We start from the raw sequence: 17,723 nt of genomic DNA, 5'->3' as shown, positions 1-17,723 counted from the left end.
ACTTACTAATGTAGTGGGTAACTATTTTTTTTTTAAACCAGGGATTGAATTCAGGGGAACTTAACCACTGAGCCACATCTCCAGCCCTTTTCATTCTACTTTTTAAATTTTGAGACACGGTCTCACTAAGTTGCTTAGGGCCTCACTAAATTGCTGAGGCTGGCTCTGAACAGGTGATCCTCCTGCCTCACTGTCCTGAGCACTGGGATTACATATATGTCCCACCACACCTGGCTAGTGGGTATTTTTCATGTCAAAGTCCTTAATTATCAGGACCTACTTTGGTATGTTGACAATATAATTATTGACATTTACAATTTCCAGATTACCTGCTTTGTTTATACCCAGCTTGAAAGAATTTTTCCTCTAACTTGAACAAATGGTGATTGGTTTCTTTTGTTTATTCTCTTGGGATCTGGCCTACTGCTATTCCTGAACCTTCTTCCAAGCTGCTATCCTCATGACACCAGCCCTCAGGGTACTTAGCACCTGTCCCCATGATATACTGCTTCATACGCTTTACCAAAAATCCATTCCAAAGAATTATTCTTTTATCGTCCCTAAAAAATCAAATTAAAATATATCTAAAATAAAGCCCTAGGAAATGTTAAGGAAAGTGAAAATATGTTGTGACAATTTATTGGTATTTATCAACTTTTGTTATGGATTAAATATCTCTAGGACAATGTTATGATATACAGTCAAACATCCATTTTCTGTACATTAATATTTATAAATTTACTGTTGGACATCCTGTATACTGACTTTTGTTAACATATTAATTTTTAGAGTTTTGAACTAATGAAGAATAGAGCTTAATTAACTTACTTAAATTCACTGTTAATATTCTAGCAATGGAGAAGGGGTGGGTAATGAAAGGAAAAAGATGTGTTCACACAGATTTTTATAGCAATATAGTGAATTTCTCACCTCAATTCTCATATATTTAATGGGTAACAACATGATACCTTCCAGGACCAAAAAAGAAAAAGAAACTCTTGCATCATTGTCAGTAGGAAGGAAATTCAGTGTTACATTAATAATTATAGTGCTTTATAGCAGATTAAGAACAGTAAATTCAAGCTGAATTCTAATTTTAAAGAGGCAAATGAAACTGCTCTATAACACTTGGATTCTGATAGCATACGACTTGTCAAATTAGATTTCTCAAAAGACTTTTGTGCTAGAAATAAAAACCATATGTTTGAGGGAACAAGCACAAATCAGATGATTTCCATAAAAGACTAAAATGAAGATAAATACAAATAGGAAACATGGTTTTCAGTGGAAAAGTCAGCAAGAAAGAGGAACTTATGGAATAAGAGTGGATTTTTTCTCTTCTTATTACTGATCATTTCATCTGGCACATCAAAGAAAAAGCAAAGACTAGTAACATATGTGAAATGATACTGAGCTTAAAATTGGTTGGCTTGCATTTTGGATAGTTACCCTGATTATATAAGGGTGAAAAACAATATACTACCTTCTGCATAGTATATAATACAAGAAAAAAGACATCCTATAAACTATAAACTTCAACTTAATAAGGGATTTTGTTTACTGTTTACTGTTGTTGTAGATAGCATATGCGTAGACTCTTAAAGACACTGTGATAATTCTTTTTAAAAAGCATTTCATTAAAATCATTGCTTTGCATTCATCACATATTTAATAAAATATATTAATTCTCCACACAGAAAGCAATGGCCATAAGAAAATATTTTACTGCAAATTTCAATTCTATTTTGACTTGTTTCTCTCAAAAACATCTTTGAAATGCTGGCTAATAAAAATTTAGTCAATAATATCAACTAAACTAAGGAGAAAAAAAGTTGAAACACACCTTTGTCATATTTTTTTTAGCCTAAGGTTTAATAAAGAGATGGTTTTCAGTTACCAGTAATACCCGATGAATTAATTAGCTAATAGTTGACATTTAAGCTATTATCAATTGTTCCTATTTCTTATGGTATTACAAACTACAGATGTCCATCAATTAAAGCCTGTGTCAATAAAGGACTGCTCAAAGAAATGTCACATTAAACTCAAAAAGCTAAACACCCAAAAAACAAATAACCAAATCAATAAATGGGCCAAGGAACTGAACAGATACTTCTCAGAAGAATCAATCAACAAATACATGAAAAAATGTTCACTAGCAATTAGAGAAATGCAAATCAAAACCACTCTAAGATTTCATCTCACTCCAGTCAGAATGGCAGCTATTAGGTATACAACCAACAATAAGTGTTGGCGAGGATGTGGGGGAAAAGGTACTCTCATACACTGCTGGTGGGACTGCAAATTGGTGCAGCCAATATGGAAAGTAGTATGAGATTTCTTGGAAAATTGGGAATGGAACCACCATTTGATCCAGCTGTCCCTCTCCTCAGTCTATACCCAAAGGACTTAAAAACAGCACACTACAGGGACACAGCCACATCAATGTTTATAACAGCACAATTCATAATAGCTAAACTGTGGAACCAACCTAAATGCCCTTCAATAGATGAATGGATAAAAATGTCACATATATACACAATGGAATATTACTCAGCAATAAAATAGAATAAAATCATGGCATTTGCAGATAACTGGATGGAATTTGAGAAGATAATGCTAAGTGAAGTTAGCCAATCCCCAAAAACCAAATGCCAAATGTTTTCTTTGATAATAAGGAGGCTGATTCATAATGGGATAGGGAGCAGGAGCATGAGAGAAATAGACGAACTCTAGATAGGGTAGAGGGATTGGAGGGGAAGGAAGGGGGCATGGGATGGTTCACTGCTATCCAAAGTACATGTATGAAGACATGAATTGGTGTGAATATACTATGTATACACCAAGAGATATGGAAAATAATGCTCTATGTATGTAATAAGAATTGTAATGCATTCTGCTGTCATATATAAATAAAAATTTGCATAATAAAAAAAGAAATGTCACATTAAACTATTTTCCTTTTAACCTTGTGACTTTAATTTTTTTAAATTGGAGTTACTGATGTTCAATAGTAACTCACAATGATTCCAGATGCAATTAAAGTATGTAAAGACCAAGTATTTGTTAAAATAAGGAAATAAAATTAGCCTCTAGAGAGCAAGCACAATCTGTTCTGAAATGTTGCTTGTAAAGTTACTTTAAACTAATATCTTCTAATTTACGAAGAAGGAAAAGTTCTCAAAATAGTGTTTATTTTGAATATTATATTTTGATGAGTTATATTTTAATAGATGGATGTTTTATTTCTTTTAGGAAGACAATTAATAGATAAGCCTAAGAGTAAAGGAAGAAGGAGGATACAAGAGTTTCAAATAGCCAACAAAAATCTCCTTTATAATCTTCATTAAAATAAAGATGGCTATAAGAGCACTCCATTCAATAATGAATCAAACATGAGAAAAGACAGAAGAATATAGATCAAAAGAGGCACCAGATATTTGCTTATTATTTTAAACAAAGGGGTGATTATAAAAATAGAACTAAATGATACTTTTAAAATGATATAAGCATAATATATCTTATTATTGAGAAGTAAATACTTCTTATTGAGTAGTAAATACTTATCGAGAAGTAATATTGTCAAAAAGTAGTTTTTCAAATGAAGAAGAGTTCATGACATCATCAAAATATTATTTTAACAATGCTGATTAAAAATAAGTTGAAATAAATGTAAAGAACACTAATAATCATTAATAAAACAGAGAGTTGTACTTAAGACAAAAGTGATGCAAACAAGTTTAAGAATTAATTATTTACAAACATTCTGGTTTCTGTGCTGAATAGGGGTACATAACACCACCCTCTACCTGCAAATGACAAATTGATTTTCCCGAACACAGGAAGAAACTTCCTTAGAACCTCAAACAGATACAGTCCTTGTTATGAGCAGTGCTGCCAACCAACTCAAAAAAAAGAAGACACAAAATAAGACTATGGTTACTGTCATGTTAGTTAAAAAACAAGCAGTGGGCTAAATTTGAATACTTTTGGTTTGATCAATCACTTACCCTCTCAAAGCCCAAGATCTCACCTCTACCAAGGGAAATAACATAGAATATATGAGAGAATATTATGGTGAAAAGTAAGAAACATAAAAGGAAAAGGAAAAGAATGAAAGGGGAAAAGAGTATTATATATACACAGTGCTTTGAATGTTTTGAATGCTTTGAGGAAAAAGTTCTTTTAGAAAGATAAGCAAAATATTTTTTTCTGGTAAAGTGCCTGAAAAAATTCCAGCTTTTAAAAAAGTTGTTTTGGAGACACATAGTAGTTTATTTAGTAGTCAATCACTCATCGCTAACATGACAAAATGCAAAAAATCCTAACAAACTACAAAGGAAAGAAAGATGTTAGAGGATAATATTTATGGAAGGAAGTCTACTGGGATGTAACACTTTGCAGTTCAGAGGTAGGATGTTGCTGGGAAAGCAGGTAGAAATTAGCTACAGCAAAACAGTCACCAGCTAATTATTTCAAAACATGCTTAGTTTTCAAAATCTATTTATCTCTACCATGTCTCCTTAGGACTATTTTATTAACACTATTTTAAAAGAAATTCAATATTAAAGCCATGATGATAAATCTTTTCTTGAATTTCTCTGAAAATCTTATCAGTTATTAAGTTTTTAGAAATAAAAACAAATCTACTAAAATGGTAAAAAGAAAATTGTACTTTTTATTGTTACTCTGAAAACTAGCTTTCTGCTGGGTTAAGTTTCAGGGACTCAAGATGATCTAATTTCTTTGAAGGAACTTTTCTATTTTCCAGAAAAAAATAAAAGGCAGTTTATAGGTCCTTTATCTGAATAGAAAAATGAGTATTTTAATTAGTTTTTAAAAGGGAATAGAAGAATAAATACAGAAATACAAAGTTGTATACACAGAGGCAATCAAAGGTGAGTTTGATGAATATTTTGTCCTTTGAATACACCTTTTTTTTTGGCTGGGTGGGGAGGATTGCCAGGGATTGAACCTAGAAGCACTCCACCACTGAGCCACATCCCCAGCCCTATTTTATTTTATTATTTGTATTTTTATTTAGAGATGGTCTCATTGAGTCAGTTGCTTAGGGTCTCGCCATTGCTGAGGCTGGCTTTGAACTCACGATCCCTCTGCCTCAGCTTCCTGAGCAGCTAGGAGTACAAGTGTGCACCACCACACCTGGCTGGATAAATCTTTATTAGAAAATATACCACATAATAATTTATAAATTGAGTAACGAAATAAAAATGTAATAAAACATAAAAATTAGTAAATGACCATTTATCATATCATGATATTCCATAGTCTTTCATTAAACAAATAATATTGAACATATAGTAATGGGGATTGCTTTAGGTACTGGAGGACTATCTGTGAACAAAACAGGTAAAAATTCCTTCCTGCAATGAACTTACATTCATATAGCATTTAAAGGACTTATCATATTAATAACGTATTACTTTGAATTACGGAATGAACTATATTTTGCATATTAAGTACTAAAAGATATTTTACAACAGGCAATTAAATTGAAAGAATAAAATTAAAATACATTTTTTAAACATTCTTTTAGTTGTAGATGGACACCATATCTTTGTTTTATTTATTTCTTTTTTTATGTGGTGCTGAGGATCGAACCCAGTGCCTCATGCATGCAAGGCAAGCTCTCAACCACTGAGGTACAACCCCAGCCCAAAATTAAAACGCATTTTTAATCATTAAGACAAATAATATATGATCCTGCTGCCATTAATGTCTACCAGAAGAGGAGTGCTCTCCACAAAGCTAGTTAAGCATGTCTCTTGGTTAATAACCCAATATATATATTTGGTGTAATACATATTGACTAAAACTTGCAATATAAGTTGAATTTTTATACAATATTATTTGATATACTATAATCCATTCTTTTATCTTAATTTGCTTGTTTATCAACCTGGAAAAATTTACAATGCTATGGTTTTAAATTAACCAGACTTTAGCCACCCCAGTCAAATAAAAACAGTGTGTAAATAAGTGAGTACTTTTTTTACAAAAGCTATAAAGAAAATGTGACTTTAATTTTTTATAATTTTCCTATTAGGTTTTTATAATAGATTCTCTCTTTTTTTCAGATTTATTTTTTAAATTAAATTATTTATTCTAATTTGTTATATATAATGGCAGAATGCAATTCATTTCATATTATACATATAGAGTACAATTTTTCAAGTCATTGATTGCACACAAAGTATTTTCACACCATTCGTGTCTTCATACATATACTTAGGGTAATGATGTCTAACTCATTCCACCATCATTCCTACTCCATTGCCCCCTCCCTTCCTCTATCTCCCCTTTGCCCTATCTAAAGTTCCTCCATTCCTCCCATGTTCCCCCCACCATCACCATTATGAGTCAGCATTCTCATATCAAAGAAAACATTTGCCCTTTGGTTTTTTGGGATTGGCTTACTTCACTTCATATTATATTCTTCAATTCCATCCATTTACCTGCAAATGCCATGATTTTATTCTCTTTTAATAATGAGTAATGTTCCATTGTGTATATAACCAAAATTTTCCTATCCATTCATCTACTGAAGGGTGTCTGGGTTGGTTCTGTAATTTAGCTATTGTGATTTGTGCTGCTATAAACATTGATATGGCTGTGTCCCTGTAGTATGCTGTATTTAAGTCCTTTGGGTATAAACCGAGGAGTGGGACAGCTGGATCAAATGGTGGTTCCATTCCAAGTTTTCCAAGGAATCTCCATACTGCTTTCCAAATTGGCTGCACCAATTTGCAGTCCCACCAGCAATGTATGAGTGTGCCTGTTTCCCCACATCCTCGCCAACACTTATTGTTGTTTGTATTCTTGATAGCTGCCATTCTGACTGGAGTGAGATGAAATCTTAGAGTGGTTTTGATTTGCATTTCTCTAATTGCTAGAAATGTTGAACATTTTTTCATATGTTTGTTGATTGATTGTATATCCTCTTCTGAAAAGTGTTTTTTCAGTTCCTTAGCCTATTTATTGATTGAGTTATTTGGTTTTTTTGGTGTTAAGGTTTTTGAGTGCTTTATATATCCTAGAGATTAGTGCTCTAACTGATGTGCTTGTGGTAAATTAAGATTTTCTCCAATCTGTAGACTCTCTATTCACCTCACTGATTGCTTCTTTTGATGAGAAGCTTTTTAGTTTTTAGGTTTTTTTTTTAGATTCTCTTTTAAAACAGAACTACTGCATCATAGGAAAGACAATATATGCTGCTTTTAGCACCAAAATTTAGAGTTCACTTCAATCCTAGTCACTCTTCAAGACTAATTTTAATCAAAGAAGGAAAGGTACATGGGTTGGGGTTGTGGCTTGCAGTACAGCGCTCGCCTAGCGCTTGTGAGGTCCTCAGCACCACATAAAAATAAATAAATAAAGGTATTGTGTCCAACTACAAATTTAAAAATATATATTAAAAAAAGAAAAGTTACAGCTATGTGAGGAATTAAAAGGCCGAGAACTAAAGCAGGCCCTAAACACATTTCTTGTCATCTTGCATTTTACCTTAAAATTTGATGTAGGTTTTGAAAGCTATTCCATAATATATCCAATTTGTTTCAATATAAAAACATTTAAGTCACCACTGAGGTTATAGCAACAAGAAGCTGTGGTTGTGAGCCAACACCTTCTGGAAACTTGATTGAACTGAAGATAGCTGACACTGCATAGAAAGTTCAGTATCTGGATGCTTTTTCTGTTCTGCTATCTATCACATTATTTCATGAACCCTGATTAAATGAGTGGTTATATACAGCAATCATTTTTCATTGATTTATGAACTATGTCAGGGTAATCACTGTGGCCAGTCTCCAGAATAATGCTGAAAAGATGGTACGTGCAGCATTTTCTGACTTCTACTGGTAGACATTTCAACAACTGCACCTTTTAAAGTTTTCACATAGTTTATGTCATACTGAGATGGAAAAGTTCTCTTATCTCCTGAGCCATCTCTTATAATATCTCAGAATGAACCTAAGGATATTGTTCATTTGTCCTGTTCTCTTGTTTGAATTTAGGTATTACTGCTGTTCATTTAAGTAAACCAGAACATCTTTAAAACCACCCCCAAAAAAGAGGTAAAGAAGTAAGAAGTACTTAATATATTGATGAAACAAACAAGGCATGTTTATAGGGGCAAAAAACAAGAAATAGTTTACTGCGCAATGCTATTGAAATACCAGTTCTCTCAATGAGGCCTTCCCTGGCCAATCTATTTAAAATTGTTAGCCCCTGGCTCCCTTTCTGCTTTATTTTTTTCATCAATATCTGACATAGGACATATTTCATTATTTCATTATCTCTCTCTCTTGCCAGCAACTAGAGCATAACATGAATGTTGCTTTTGTTCCCTGGTCAATCACTCAAGCTTAGAAAAGTAACCCGAGTATAGTACATATTTAATAATGCTGCTCAGATGGGTGCATTTCAGTCCCTTCAATCATATACCCTAAGGCCAAGCTGTGTTATTAAAAGTTCCTTAAGCATCAAGTATATCTTTCCTCTTTTCTGAAGTTTTTTCTTCCTTTTTCTCATTGCCTGACATAAGGTCCATTCCTTTTATGCTCAGATCAAATGTTCCTGACTCTTAGAAGCACCCCTTACTTTTGACTTCTACCCTACCAGTTGAACTAATAATTGATCCATAGAAATACTCTACACTTAAGATGAACTTGAGCTGTTCATATGATTGTCTCTCTTGCTAGGCATAGCTGTTATAGACAAGAGTGCAATAACATAATTTTTTATGCACCTAGTGCCTATCACCATGTTGTGTACCTTGTAGGCAGCAAAAAAATGTTTGCTCAAAGAAGGAATGAATGCATGAGTGTATTAAATAAACATTAATTATGTACTTCTAATGTATAAAGCAGAATATTAGGCACAAAGTATTATACATGAATAATTCAGAGACTATTCTTCAGGAAGTACACATGACGGATAGGGAGACAGATATAAGATAATTAAATCTAGTTCATGTCAGAAGTGATAAGGGTTATAAAAACAAAGATATCAAAATAAAGTTCAATGTGAACTCAGGGGAGACGGTAACCAATTCTGACTGAAGAAGACATGATTCTAACAATAAAATCTGATTTTATCTGCCAGTGATGTGTAGAAGATACATCCAGGCAGAGCATCAGTCAAATGTGGAGCAGTCTGGAGATACAAGAGAAGTTTTAGGGAACATCTAGTTACCCAACATGTCTAGAACATAGTTATATGAAGGGGAGAGAGCTGGATAGGCAGGATAAGTCCAGAATGTATGGAGTCTTAAATTTCATAGTTTAGTCTGACTTTCATTTCATGGAAAATATGAAGCCATTGGAGGACCAACCATCTATCCATTTCAGAGGGAAGACTTTCTGAATGGATGTCTGAAAGGTGGCAGAAAAAGGAAAAGATATTGCATTTATTCATTTGTTTATCAAATGTTTATGAAACATTGGCTATACTCTAGACATCACAGTGGAAAAGGCAGTTGAAGACATATCCCTGCCCATAAGGGGTGGGGTCAAGCTACCTACTGAGGAGGACAGAGATAGGAACTTGTAACTGATAAAGACAGATATACTAGCAGAGCCTGTTCTATGTCAATAGCCCTAACCTTAACCATTAATAAAAGTCCTTTTGGAAAAGACACATTCTAAAACTTATAAATATAGAAACCAAAAAAATGACCTAACAGTGAAAAACAATATCTTAGTTTTTATTTGGTACTAATAAAAAAAACCCTCTTGTTTTCATTAAAAATTAAAGAAGACTATTTGGGAGAAAGCAATGTGATTGATTCACTTTATTATTTTTGTGATTTAAAGTTCTAGCCCTAAATTCAATTGATTTCTATAGCTGAACAACAGCTCACAAGGACACCTACATAGAACCAAATGGCAGAAGGGCAAAACTGACTGCACTACCTAGAGCTCAACATGCAATTTTTCAATCTCATTTACCAAACACAGAAAGCTTTCTTTGCTCCCCACTTGCAAAAATGTTTTACAAAAACAGTAACACAAAGAAAGGAAACATCTGCTTGTGAAAAAGAATGAGAAGGAAAGGTCTAAGAATTTTTCCTACTGGAAAAGACTTTGATTTACATTTTGAAGAAAAAGGTAGGAGTTTTCCAGGTAGACTTGATAGGGAATTCCAAACTGCGTAGGTTAAGTTATGGAGCCATGAATATGTATGCAGAGCCACAGGCAGTGGATGAAGCGTAAGTGTATGGGAGAGAACAGGTGGAAGCAAGACGAATGAAACAGATGGTGTTCAAACTCAGGAGTATGGACTTGATACTGCTGGTAATGGGAGTCACTGAAGGCTTCTGAGCAGGACAACAAGTGATCAACTTTATTTTTTGGAACAATGTGGGGACATGGAAAGGAGATGAGGGTTAAGGTCTTAATCAAGAGGCTACTGCAATAGTCCAGAGTAGAGATGAGGAAAGAAGATTAATTCCTATTACTACCAAGCTGATACTAATGATTCTATTCCCACAGGGTTAAATCTATCTAGTTCTGGTAATCTGGACTATTTACTAGAATCCTATTCAAAACTATCATTAGCCCAAGTTCTCACAACTCTCTAGTTATTTTGATCTGAAGGTTTGCTTATTATTTCTGTTACAGATCCATCTTACATATTGGGTCAGTAGCCCTGCTGAGTCTCTAGAAAAGATAGTTGTTGAAATGCCAGAATGTTGCACTGCAAATCCCACCACAATTATATAAATAGTCATTACTGCCAAACTTAGCAATGTTGAGTTCTCAATTAATTTCCCATTTACTCTCTATCACATTACCCTTTAAAGTCTTGTACATCATTTTCTTTTCTTTTCAGAATGGGAATTGAACCCAGGGGTACTTTACCACTGAGCTACATCCTGAACCCTGTTTGTTTGTTTTTGAGATAGGTTTTTACTAAATTGCTTAGGTCCTCATTAAGTTGCTGAGGCTGGCCTCAAATTAATAATCCTCTGCCTCAGTACCCCCGACCCCTGCAAATCAGTGGGATTATGGGCATGGACAACTGTACCCAGCTATCATTTTCATTTTAGCATTTTTTCTATTGGTTACATTATTTTTTATTGTACATCTTCTCTCTACTAGATAGAAATCTTCATGGCAGCAGTGACCTTTGTCTATCCTATTCATTGTTAAGTTCTCCAGTTGTAAAACAGTGCTAAGGACATAACAGAAATTCAATATAGGGATGCTATAGTAGATGCTGTTGGTACTCTACCAAGATCTCCTTTACCAGCAAATGCACTCATCCTCCAGTTATTACAGCATTGACCTATAAATGCTTACAGCTAAAATCTTCTTCCCTCCACCTTGGGAGCTACCTCTTGGAGAAATACCAATTACAAATGCTTCCTGCCCTCTCTCCCAGGGTGCAACCCTTAACCAGTGACTTACTGATATGGGAGCTAAAACTATTGGCTCTCTTGCTTCTAGGTGAGATAATGGAGTAGTACCATTCACACTCCAGAGCTCCCTGTGAAGAGGCTGAGACCAGGTTATATTTAGAACCATCTCATTTGTCCAAACTTATCCTGACTTCTTTACTTTCCAATAGTTCTCACCTAAAATCTCTCCTTTTCAAATCACTTATACAAACATCCTGATTTCTGGCTCAAGAGATCTGTTTCAAGATAACCCTACCTAAGATACTGTTGACTGACTGACTGACTGATGAATGAATAAATGAATGACTAAAGGCAAATGCAGAAATAATTCTTAGATTTTTCAACAAGGCTCTTAATTTATCCTGTATAAATCATTATAGATACATCTCAATCAACAGAAGTTTCATAACAGAATTGTGAACTGAGCAATCACCTTAATACACCAGTTTATTTACTAATTTGAAGCACCTTGGGATGTTCCTTCTGCTTATTTTGTCATTGTTGCCACCATTTGAAGAATCTGGCTAGAGCAACATGTATCTTATAAGAACAACATTATTTTCAATATAAACAAATAAAAAGGCATTTTGGAAGTATTGGATATTAGACCAAGACACTTTTTCATTCTTTCTGCTCATCTAAGGACAGTGCAGCTGATGCCAGCTAGGAAGGCCCAAGTGGGTCACCAGATTTAAGTGGTAGGGACATGATGTTAAGCCTATCCAGATGATCTGAGATTTGAACAATTCTAATATTGAGCTTATTCCATATTTTTATAAGGAATTTTATAATGAGAATCAGTGTGAAATAATTTTTTAACCAAAATTGTCCTGTGAGGGGGAAAAAAGGACTAGAATTTATAAAGTAAATTTATAATAGTGATTGAGTTGAGGAAGGTGATATGATTTTGGAAGTAGCAGTTAAAAGAAATGTTAGCTATAATTATAATATTTAATTTCTGGAAAAGGAATCAAATTTGGAAAAATATGAACAGTTAAATCTGGGTGATAAATTTGGCTCTGTGTTACGTATTTGTATTTACATTTTTGGGATTTTTAAAAGTTTTTCTCAAACTAAAAATGCACATAACACTTGAAAGGAATGTAGTAGGCTCTAGTGGCAAGGGATATAACAAAACAAAGAAAAAACACTGTTTTAGTGGTTCTCAAGCTTCTTAAGCTTGTGATTCAGGAAATAAAAAATGAAAACGAATCCCACAGACTCCTCATTGTTTCCAGTTGTCTTTTCCAGAACAGCCTAGAGCATGCCACTTGCTGCTATCTACAGTTTCAGGAATTTGTCTATAGTTCTGACTCACCAGCCTCTGTAACCCACAAATTAGAAGCCATAATAAAACAACTTTTGGGTGGGCATGCTTCAAGGAAGGATATCACTGGAGTAGTGTCCACTTGGGAGGAATATTCCTTAATAAACCACAATAATTAATTAATGTTTTTATGAATCTCCTGGGTGAACAGAAAAAAAAAACAGTGCCATTAAGTTTGCTGATGACACAGTTCAGAGGAGGAGATGTGACTGGGAGTAAAAGTAAATTTAGGGACTGGGGATATAGTAGAGCACTTGCCTTGTATGCACAAGGCCCTGGGTTCAATCCCCAGCATCACAAATAAATCATTATAGATATAGATACAAAAAAATAAGTTTAATGATCCAGAGAAATAGTAACGAGAAGAAAATGAAATAAGGATATTATTATTAGCCAAAAATATAAAACTATGAAATAATTAGCCAAAGAAAATAATGCAGAAAAGACTCAACAGGACTTAGGAACATAAGGCTAGAATTTAACACAACAAGTTAATTATACATAGACTGAGGTACAGAATAAAAAAGATGGTTGATCGACAGTTCTGTCACACAGGTTAAAACCACAGTAAAGTACTTACTATCCTCCCTACTCTACTGTCTGATTCAGCACAATGAAGTCAAGGAACAGCATCAAGCAGTAGTTAGAGCACAGGGCTGAAGCCAGAATGTATGAAGCCAGCTGTGTAACTTTAGCCAAGTTCTTTAACCTCTCTGTGCCTCAGTGGCTTCATCTGCAAAACAGAGATAGTAATGAAATGGATCTTATACACTTGTAGTCAGCAGTAATAAGTTATAATTTGAAATCAGCTTAGAACAGTGACTAGCACATAATAGCTGCCATGTAAATGTTTGTTAAATAAAAAGAAAAATACAGAAATTTAAATGTATTTGGAGGTCAATCAGAGAAGAGTCAAAATTATTATAAACCTAAAGCATGAGGCAGTGGCATAACTCATTTTTTTTTTTTTTAAAAAGAGGCAGTATAAGGAATTCTTACTAGGAGAACTACTGTCCAACTGCTGATAAAAATGTTTCCAAAACAGCTTTTTCAAATTCATAATAGGGAAGAAGACACAGGAAGAGGACCCTGGATGTTTTGTGTGGCAGCTGCCATTTGACATATCGTCAGGTCCCTATTACTCCAATCAGGGCTAAGGATATTGTAATGGCTCAATAATAATGTTTTCCATGAGACTTAAGAAAAGCTTTGACTTTTTCTGTTTTCTACCAGATAGTTTTGCCTGCTGGGATTTTGTGAATTTCAAAATTTTGTGCTGTCACACTCAGTTTTCTTCAGCCTAAGGAGAGCCTGGTGTGTTGATTATGCTGTGCTTTGAAAAGCATGTCATCATTTACTCCAGGATATGTGATTTTAAGATGGGCAAGAGAAGAGTTTTGCATTCAATTTGCCACATATTTTACTTCATCTGGTTTCACAAAGGGAGAATAATATAAAAATATGATAGATAAAAAGCAAATGTTTTAACAATAACCTTCCAATATGCAATATTTTAACTATCTCAGCTGGTTAGAGCACTTACATAACAGTCACTGGTCGAACCCATACATATATGAGGAACCTGGCTCCACAATGAAGTAGCCTGTGGTGCCTCTAGATAAGGATGGCTATCAGAGGGGACCTTGAGCTGCAAGTTCCAGATGAAATTAGCTCATACCAAGTCATTTCAACAAATACTTAGTGGCATCCACTGTATATTGAGAACCACACAAAGTACTTGCCTTGTGATAAGGGAGGCAACTTCTCTTAACAACTTCTTCACTTCTCTTTTCCCTTCTCCCTCCACAGACTTATCAACAATTGTAAAATCAGCCATTTATAACTATCTCAACATATTCATACTTTCCATTCTCATCACCAATATTTTTGGTTAGCCCCAATAATTTTATCTGGATTCCTAATATCACTTCCCAGTATTCTATGTGATTCAAGATCCATATGACTTTGAGCAGCCCACAAACTATGGTCAACATCATCTTTCTTGCTTTCATTATACCTCATTGCAGTCAGGATTCAATCCAGCCTCAGCAGGGACTATGACGCCTCTGTAAGCCCATGTCTGCCTCTTGCCATTAATTCTTACATCTACACACATACATCCCAAACTTACCACACTGACTTGTTATTTACATGGCTTGTTTCCAATGGCCATGCCAGATGTGGTGGTGCTGGCCTATAATCCCAGTGAATAGGGAATCTGAGGCAGGAAGATCGCAAGTTCAAGACTACCCTCAGTAACTGAATGTGACTTTTTCTCAAAATAAAAAAATAAAAATAAATAAATAAGTGATGGAAATGTAGCTCAATGGTTACGGGAATGGGAATATTTGCATAATTTTTACCAAATGAGCATGTTTAATTCAAAAATTTAAAACGTGAAATGTTCCAAAAGCCAAAACTTTATAAGCATCATGTCAGTGTTCAAAAAGTTTCAGACTTTGAAGCATGTTGAATATTGGATTAGGGATGTTTCACCTGTCTCATTCAAACCAGAGATAGAAAAGAAAGAAAGTTATGTGATAAGAAACTAATACTAAACTAAACTAGTAGCTTGTCTAAAAATGCCTGACACTGGCTGAGTCCATTTCACATATTCTGTCATTTAGTCTTCACCCTAGGAAGGACATACTTCAATTTGATAAGTCAGGAAATTAAGACTGAAGGAGTTCAAAATCACACAAAAGTTAGTGAAGACAGGATTCAATTTCTAGAACCTGTATTCTTTCTATCACATTGGTACAAATTCAGCTTCTCAGAGGTTGAGAGGTGGGAACAGCCACACCCAGAATGAAACAAGAGAGGTCACCAATGGATGAAACTTTGAAGTCTTGGTGGAGAAATGGGGTGCATTTTTAGATGAAGGAATACAGGTAGGAATGGGTTAAACTTCAAAACTTGTGAATAGAGCATAGAATGATCCTGGAATAAGTAGAGCATTTGCGAGGAAAATTCATTGTAAGAGAAAGTTGAGGCTATAGTAGGGGATGTGGGAACTCTATTTCCAGTAGGTACCACTATTAGAAAAATAACAAGAGCATATATCATACTAATGATTGGACCTGAGCTATCTTTGTATCTGAAGAGTAGCAAATAAAAAAAACTGGTAATATAAGTATTTCAAAGCCTTTAGATTATTATGATTTTAATATAGACATGTACTTTTATCCAAGGAAGCAATACAACTACAGAAGTTGCAAGTGTCCTTCATGTCAAATTAACATCATAGAAGAAACAAGTAAATAGATACATTTCACAAATGTAAGGCATAAGTGATTGCATCCATTAATCTTTTAAATTATTTACATCATATTCTTCAGACATACTTTTGATTTTAACTAAGTACATGAATTGCCCACCTTGTTCATTTTGTGAAGTCTGATAATCAAAACACAAGATGGCCATACTTAAAAGCATTGTGGTTGTTTTATTCATGTGTGTTTGGTGATGGTTTTACTTATCAAGATTATGTTTCAAATGACTCTTATAACTAATTGTGTTCCAATGACTAAATTAAATTGAGACTGACTGATCATTTAGATGGTAACATCACAAATCTATCAGGAGTCTAAAATGAAGACAAGGCCTTACATAGATCATCTACAGATCAAAGAAGTCCTAAACATATTTTTAAGACCACTATTTTTAAGTCTTTTGGACATAGGTTTCCCTTAAAGCAATTCTATGAGCTTAAATTTTATGGCAAATACAACCTTAAAGCTGTATAAAAAAGAAAAAATTCCCTACATTGAAATTAGTGGGGATGTTGGTCTAATTAGTGAAAATTCTTTAATGGCATTTATCGCAAACTGAGCTTTTGGACTTCCACTTTTGCATAATAAGTTAATATCCAATAATGTCAAACAGAGATACCTAGGGCCCCTGTTAAATGAATAAATATAAATTTATTTGACATACTATTATCAATTAATAATACAGCAACAGGTGCTATAAAATATAAGTATTTGGCTTTGAAATTTTTCCTACATTTTAAATTTAGAAAATTAATCATAGATAATATATTTACACATTTATCTAACCAATGTCAGAATTACCACAGAATGTAAATTAGCAGGATTCAACTCTTCACTATTCTATGGACCATTTCTTATTTTAGGACAAGAGGTTGATGGGCCAGACAGGAAGTAAGGCATGCTCTCTCTAATCCTCTAAACCTTTAAAAGAACCTCAAATACCATATTCTTCTTGAAGTCTCAAAGACATTCAAATATAGAGCAAAAAGTGATATTATAAATGACCTTTGTCTGTTCTTCTTACTTAGAGATGAACAAACTGAGACCCAAGAGAGACAAAAATTGATGGTTTTGAATGCATATATGATAAATTAAGGGTCAAAAATCAATGATTCAGAAGGCATTCCCATCAAAAAGTTTAAAAAAGAACAATACACTGAGTCTGGAGAAAATAAAAGGGTATAATAAAGACAAAAGCAGGAATTATTGAAATGAAAAAGAAACATAAGAAAAGAAAGGGTTAACAATTCCAGAAGTTGGTTATTTGAATAATAATAATAACATCCTAGCAGAATTGATGGAGAACATAGATAATCAATGCCAGGTGTAAGAATGGAGATATTATTACCTTACATTCCTGGGATAAAATCTACTTGATTGACATATTATATTTCTATATTTCCTTGAATATGATTTGTTAATACTTGTTAAGAATTTTCACATCTATATTCTTAGCTTTTGTCTGAAAATGTCTTTTATTTTATATTTGAAGAGTATTTGTGCTGAATGTACTATCCTACTTTTTGCTTGTTGCTTTAAAAGTAACCATTTCGTTGAATTATGTTTTATTATATTTATTCTTCATGAAAAGTCAGTAGTAATTTTTATCATTGTTATACTGTATGTATTATGGCTTTCATTCCCTCTGGTGGTTTTAAAGATACTTCTATTAGTTTTCAGCAATTTGACATGATGTGCCATG

At 33.8% G+C, this 17,723-nt stretch overlaps 1 protein-coding gene across 1 annotated transcript in view; it reads right to left on the bottom strand.

The window, feature by feature from the left end:
* The window catches only part of Vwa8 (von Willebrand factor A domain containing 8), a gene marked incomplete at its 5' end in the record, with an annotated part of 351,798 nt that overhangs the window by 144,867 nt on the left and 189,208 nt on the right, over window positions 1-17,723 (bottom strand). The gene's annotated exons all lie outside the window — the stretch shown is intronic.

This window comes from Marmota marmota, unplaced genomic scaffold (genome assembly GCF_001458135.2).
Source record: "Marmota marmota marmota unplaced genomic scaffold, marMar, whole genome shotgun sequence".
NCBI lineage: Eukaryota > Metazoa > Chordata > Mammalia > Rodentia > Sciuridae > Marmota > Marmota marmota.
This window is presented reverse-complemented; position numbering and strand designations above follow the sequence as displayed.